Source organism: Ambystoma mexicanum, chromosome 8 (genome assembly GCF_040938575.1).
Source record: "Ambystoma mexicanum isolate Mex_15411 chromosome 8, UKY_AmexF1_1, whole genome shotgun sequence".
Lineage (NCBI taxonomy): Eukaryota > Metazoa > Chordata > Amphibia > Caudata > Ambystomatidae > Ambystoma > Ambystoma mexicanum.
Window position 1 is genome coordinate 728,012,103 of NC_090929.1, and position 7,209 is coordinate 728,019,311.

Sequence of the window (7,209 nt, forward strand, 5' to 3'; positions counted from 1 at the left end):
TACACCATAGGGGAAATCATAATGGCGGCTCGCAAGAGAGAGCCCTCGTAGCATGATCACAAGCAGAACTTTTGCTGTTGCCACTGCTCAGGAAACACGGACAGTGTATTTAAAGTGGGCAGTATGACAGAGGACTTCTAGGCTCCATCGGAGAAACGTAAGCTTTAATACCTCTTCAGTCTGACTGCTCTATATGGTAGGAGTGGTGCAATGGTAAAGGCTACTTATATCGGAATGGGGGAGCCCTGTGCTGGGAAGGCCAATCGGAGTTGGTTCCAGGCGTTTTTGTGAGGCGGGGCCGCCATGGAGGGCAGGCTGTTGCAGGCATGTCTGTCTGCACTCCCGTTTACATCTCAATTGGAGTCGTGTTTGCAGGTACTCATACATGGAGCAGTGCCTCTGCCGACCGATGGCTCGTTTCTAGGGCCTTTCATCCTCGGGTACAGTGGCAGGTGGCCTCAGAACACTACACGCTCATCCTGGCATGTTCGTATATATGATCATACGCACTATCCGTGGGGGATGTCTGCCTCATCTGCCTAATGTATGCATGCAGCAGCCTGTTCTTTGCATCATCTTCCGGGGTACTTCTGCCACTTGACTTCGCAGGTTATGTGTTTCAGTTTCCCCCCATGGATACCCACCGGTCCATGCCTCTTGCGTTTCTGATGTTGACTGGCTCGGTCCCAAAGCATGAATGATGGCCAGTAATGGCATGCTAGATGGAACCACACCGGAGACCCCTTCAGCTTTTAATTTGACATATCAGCCCTCTTTCTGCATGTTTTCTGCATACCTGTTTCAGTCTATGGTCCCTTGCTTGACACAAGCCTATATAATGCTACGCCATGTTTGAGTGATGCATTCTGGTTGATGCCATTGTGGAACTCAGGGTCAAAGGCTAAATGGTTCATTTTGATGGTTGACCTCCTATTTAGGAGTTCATATCGGCCCGAAGTGTCATGCAATTTTAAAGCCATTCGTGTCGGAACGGATGGTTTTATGGAATGTACAAAATGTGTCACTGCAGGGGGGCTAATGGACTGCTCTGAAATATGCCCTGTGGTGTCACGACATTGGCCTTGGGGTATTTTACACTGTTTTACTGTTTACACAATGTGATTATCACGGGTTAACCTACATTTACGTCTACAATATGATTGAGTCTGCTGGCTGATCTGTGTTTTTACAAATGGTGCGTTAGCTGCGATCTTGTGGGTGTTGACGGGCGGATCTAGGCTGGCAGGGTGCTTTTGGGCATTTGTGCCAACTAGAAGTATATTAGTAAAAGCATTTAGTATCTAATGTGTGTTGAACCCTTCTAGTATCTGCCTCACTGCAGTACGGTTGATCTTGTGGCTCGTTCTGGATTCTGGAAACAATATGCACAAATGCTGCTGCCACGAACTGCATGCTGTGCCCTTATATTTCTGATATTTGTTGGGATCTGGGCCTATGGTTCTTATGGCTGTCTGCATATGAAATGGGATCAATCTGTGTTGGCAGGGTGGGAAACGATGACAGGCTCTGGGTATATGATTATGTCAAGGGTAATGGGGGAGTTGGGTTCCTATTGCTGGGTGGGAATTATTCCGGGGTGTTTTGAGGTATTTGTGACTGTCTTCCAAGCTTTTGGAATCTTATTATTGTCTTGTGATTAAGGGCTGTTGGGGAATGACAGGGGTGTTATGTAGTCCAGTGGCCATTGAGTTCAGTTGCATGTTCCTCATTTTCTTATTTTCCTCACGAGAATGTCTTGGTTATTGTTAGGCAGAAACCTGTGCAGTTCCCTTAGGGAACACTGCAAAGGTTTCTGCCTAACACTGGTGTACAGCGGTGGGATTTGTATTGAGTATACACTTTAGAGTGCTTTAGGATACCTTAGTACAACTAACCACAACGCTTAGCACTGAAAAAGTAATCTTTCTAACATGTCAACTATGGAAACTTATAGTCAAGAGTCCCTTGCTACAAAAACTACTGATTGTTTAAGAGTATTATGTAAGCATAAGAACCTCCTGACTAAAGGCAAGAACATGGAATTAATAGAAAGGTTGTTAGCTAACCAAAGTCTGGATGATGGGTCAGAGGAACCTACCATGCCAGAAAATGTAGATAACAGTATAGAAATTGATATTGATCAAAATATTGATAATCTTTAGGAAGAGTCAGAAGAGGAGGGTGAGGCTGCTGTGACTGTCCCCCCTAGGCCTCTGCCTGCTCTACCTGCTGTACCTACTGGGCCTTTGCCAAGTCCCACACTAAGTCCTCAACATCTCGAATTAGAGAAAATGAAATTTGAACTAGAGTTCAAGAGGCTGAATACTCTGGCTGAACAGAGACATCAGGAAATGAATCAAGAACTAAGGCTAAGGGAAATGGAGCTCAAGCATGAGCTGGAAATGAAGAAATTATCTGTCGAAAATGCTTCTCTCTCTGGCTCCTCTAGAAGTTCCAGTCCTAAAAGACCCCGGATGCCTAAAGAATTGGTTGGTATGTATGAGCCTAAGTTGGATGTGTTGGATTGGTTGTCTCTGTTTGAATATAATCATGGGCTCCAGAACATCACAGGAAATGACTTACTCACCTGGTTGTTCTCTAGGCTTCCCCCTGTTGCAACTGATGTGGTAATGGAGTTGGGGGAGGAGGATAGGAAAGAGTATGAATGTGTGAAACTAGCTCTGATAGCTAGGTTTGGGAAGACCCCTTCCCAGTATCTTAAGAGGTTTAGAACCCTCAAAAAGCATGATGGTACCCCTTGGGCTACCTGGGTGAGTGAAGGGTTGAAAAACTTAGACGGATGGATTAAGGGTTACAAAGTGAACACTTATGAAGGTATGAAGAATCTTTTTATGTTGGAGTCAATTTATGATGCCTGCTCTCCTGAGCTCAGACAGCACTTGGCTGATTCAAAGGAATTAGATTCCCGAAAACTAGCTAAGGCTGCTGACTTGTGGGTTGCCAACAGGGCCACTCACAAGGATTCTGGGGTAACTCAGAAAAAGGATGAGGGGAAACAGCCTAAAAAGGACTCCAAAGAGAATTCTAATACTGCAAATTCCAAAGAGGGCCCCAAACAAAACCAGAAGGGTAAGCCACCAGGGAAACCACAGCAGAATAGTGTCTCCTCTGGTGCCAAACCAGAGGGAGGTCAGAACAAGCCTCCATTCCAAAAGGCATTTGGTAAATGCTTTGTTTGTGGCTCTACTGACCATGTGAAAGGAGATCCCAGATGCAAGGGTAAACCTTCAGGGATCCAACTTGCCTCCTTAGCCTTCGCTCCAGAAGAGGAAGTCCCAATGGCAAGTGGAAACTTTCTACTGCTGGCTGATGAACCCATTGGAGTCTCAGCCAGTGTTTCTTTAGTCTCTCTGGGGTTGTGGGAACAACAGAATTTAGATGTGTATAATTCTATCCCAGATAATACTAAAGAGTATTATAAAGACAGTGTCCAGGTGAATGGTCAGGAGACTCCTGCCATTAGAGACACTGGGGCCAGCATAACTGTGGTGGATGAATCATTTTTCAAGGCAGAGGATGTTGCTAAGGCACCCAAATGCCTCACCAAGTTAGCTGGAGGGCCTGTGCAGATGTGTCCCCAGTTACCAGTTCTCATCCAGTGTAATGACATGGCTGTAAAAATACCTGTCAGTTTACAATGTGAAGTGCCAGGTAGGGTTCTGTTGGGTAATGACCTGAAAGCTCTTAGAGTTGTGTCACATACCCCCCGACCACCTAGTAAAAGGTTACAGGAGCTCACAAAACCTGCAAGAGAGAAAACCCTGCTAGGGTTATCTCATGAGATGATGACAGAGATCACTCCTTTACCACTGGAGCAACTCACTGCAGTAACTACCAGATCAGGAGCAAAGGGGCAACCCAAGACTCCTAGGAAAAAGTCAGCAGCAAGCACTCCAGTGCTTCCAACAGTTACACCTGTAACTCCACCTCCAGCTGAGGCTGAAAGGGAGGTACAACCCTGTATGGTTGAACTAGACTCTGAAGAAGAGCTAGTGAGAGGCCAAGAACTTATTGGAGATCTAGACCCTGAGGACCATCCTGAGGTGCAGTCTTTACTGGCAGAAGTTGGGCCCAGCAGGGCAGCTTTCCGTAAGGGACAAAGAGAATGTCCAACTCTCGAGGGTCTCCGCCAACAGGCAGCTGCTCAGGCTGATGGGCAAGAGCCTGGGAAGTATAGGTTGCACTGGGAAGATGGCCTCTTCTACAGTGAACCAACTGAGTCTGAACCTGGAGACTACAAACGCCCTCAGAGTGACTGACTATGTGTTAGGTCTCCAAAGGAGAATGTCACACATGATGGCACAAGCTAGTGATAACCTGAAAGCTGGACAAGCTTTTGTCAAGCATTGGCATGATCAAAAGGCTAACATGGATGAGTTCACTCAAGACCAGCCAGTTCTCGTTATGCTCCCAACAAGGCAGAGGGCCTTGCAAGACAAATGGATGGGACCCTTCAAAGTTGTGGGAAAACTTGGAGAGGTCAACTATCTGGTGGATCTGGGCAGACCCAGGGAAGCTCCTAGAGTCTTCCACACCAACCGACTGAAAGCGTACATCTCCAGACCTGAAGTAGGAGCCTTGCTTCTAGCTTCAGCAGCAGAAGAAGAAGAGAGTGAGTCTCTCCCTGATCTTCTCAGAGGTGTACCTTTAAATGAAAAAATTGAAGGAGTCAATCTCTCTTCAGATCTGACACCTGAGCAACAAGAGGAGTGCGAATCTAGGTTAAATCAGTTTGCCTCCCTGTTCTCACTCTCACCAGGCTTGACCCCTTGGGGACAGCACAAGATACTCACTGGTGACTGTCTGCCAGTCAAAATCAGAGGATACCGAATGTCAGAAAATGTGGGAACCCATATCAAGGGGGAGGTCAAGAAGATGCTTGATCTCGGGGTAATAGAACCCTCTACTGGTCCATGGTCTAGCCCAGTTGTGTTAGTACCAAAGGCAGGATCCAAAGACTTGAGATTCTGTGTGGACTATCGAGCTCTTAATGCAGTCACCAACACTGATGCCCACCCTTTACCCAGGACAGATGAGTTGGTGGATAAACTTGGTGCAGCCAAGTACCTCAGCACATTTGACCTTACGTCAGGCTATTGGCAAATAGCCTTGACAGACCATGTCAAGGAGAAAACTGCATTTTCCACCCCAGTTGGCTTGTACCAGTTTAAGGTCATGCCAATGCACCTGCTACATTCCAAAGGATGGTGAACCAAGTTCTAGCTGGGATGGAGGACTTCTGCATGGCATACTTGGATGACATTGCAGTCTTCAGCCACTCCTGGGAGGATCATGTGAACCACCTAGGACATGTTTTGCAGGCTCTTGGACAGGCCAATTTGACTATCAGGGCAAGTAAATGCCAGATAGGTCAAAATAAGGTGGTCTACCTTCGGCATGAGGTAGGAGGTGGAGAAATAAGGCCTTTGCTCAGCAAGATTGAAGCTGTGCAAAATTGGACAACACCTACTACTCAAACCCAAGTGAGAGCCTTCCTAGGCCTCACTGGGTACTACAGGAATTTCATTGAGAACTATGGGACCATAGCCTCTCCACTGAATGTAATCTCCTCCCCAAAATTCCCTAAAAAGGTCAAATGGAATGATGAGTGCAATCAGGCCTTTGAAAAACTGAAGAAAGCTCTTTGCCAAGCTCCAGTATTGAGAGCTCCTGACTACCACCACACTTTCATTGTACAAACTGATGCTTCCAATGTAGGTATAGGTGCAGTTCTAAGCCAACTGGATGAGAAGGGTAGGGAGCACCCCATTTGCTTCATCAGCCGTAAGCTGAAGGATCCTGAGACAAGGTGGGCAACAATAGAAAGAGAATGCTTTGCTATTGTGTGGGCACTGAAGAAGTTTAGGGCATACTTGTATGGTTCTACTTTTGTCATTCAGACTGACCACCAACCCTTGAGATGGTTAATGCAAATGAAGGGGGAAAATCCAAAACTATTGAGATGGTCAATCTGCCTGCAAGGGTTTGATTTCACTATTGAGCACAGGTCAGGGTGTCACCATAAAAATGCTGATGGACTCTCTAGGATGTATGTCATCGACTAGAGGTATGAGGTTCATCCAGGAGTGGATTAAATCCTCCTGTCCCTTAGTCTGGGGGGGGGGGGCAAGTGTTAGGGAGAATTCTCTGTTTAGGCTGAATTTCCTAACCTAGTGAGTCCCCCAGCAGCTTTGCTGGATTTTTGGGGTTTATTTTTTTCTCCTGCCAAGAGTGAGACTCTTTTACCCTCACTCTTGGGCATGATTTGATGTGTTTCTTTGAATCTAGATGTGTTTAATGGGCTAGGGGGTCTTTTACTCCATAGGGCATCATGTGTTTTTGTGATGTGTGTTACACAGCACCCTCAGTGCAGTGACACGGGGGTGTCATAGTGACCCCCCAGTATAGACTCCATACCCTGGGACTGACTACTGTCTCCCAGGGCATGTAAAGTCACCATTGACTCTACTAGTCTTAAATTCTGAACAGAACCAGTACAAACCATCATATTGTGGACGTACTGGCTGGGGCAATTCAATTGCCCCGGGGTCTGTTAGTCGAGGGGGCACGTCTCCGTCCCCCCTGATCGATTTTTGGCTGGTGGCAGTGGATACTATTTTTCATATTCAACCGCGAATATTTTCCTATGGGATTTCCCATTGTTTTAGGCTACTACCTTTATTTAATTATTTACGGTAGCCTCGAACATACCGCCGGTTTATTTAATTAATATTAATTCTCCGGTTGGTATTTTTTGCCAAAACTTGATTCTAAAATTGCGTTTGTGTTCTCTTCTGTGACTCCAACCCAAGTCGAGCCCTTTGTTCCACTTTTTGGCGGGCTTCTCCACAGAAGCCCTCCAAAGTGGTGCCACTCTGTCTGGGGTACTTAGGAGGGGTGGAGGGAAATTTAGGCACCCTGGACTGAGTTGCCTAGGCAACTCAAGTCGCACTCCATCCTGATTGGCCCAAATTGTGAGCCGGCCAGCTCACCACTTAGCATGTTTGAGTGACAGCTAGGCTGAGTGAATGGGGGTTTGCTGCATAAAAGCAGGGCTTTGGGGACTGGAACTTCAGAAGTCGCCACAGGACCTATGAATCCGACGAGGGAGAAGCTGAGCTGACCTGCCACGACACCCCCACCGGTGGAGCCCTGCTGGACTGCCTCACCACTTTTCCCAACGACAGA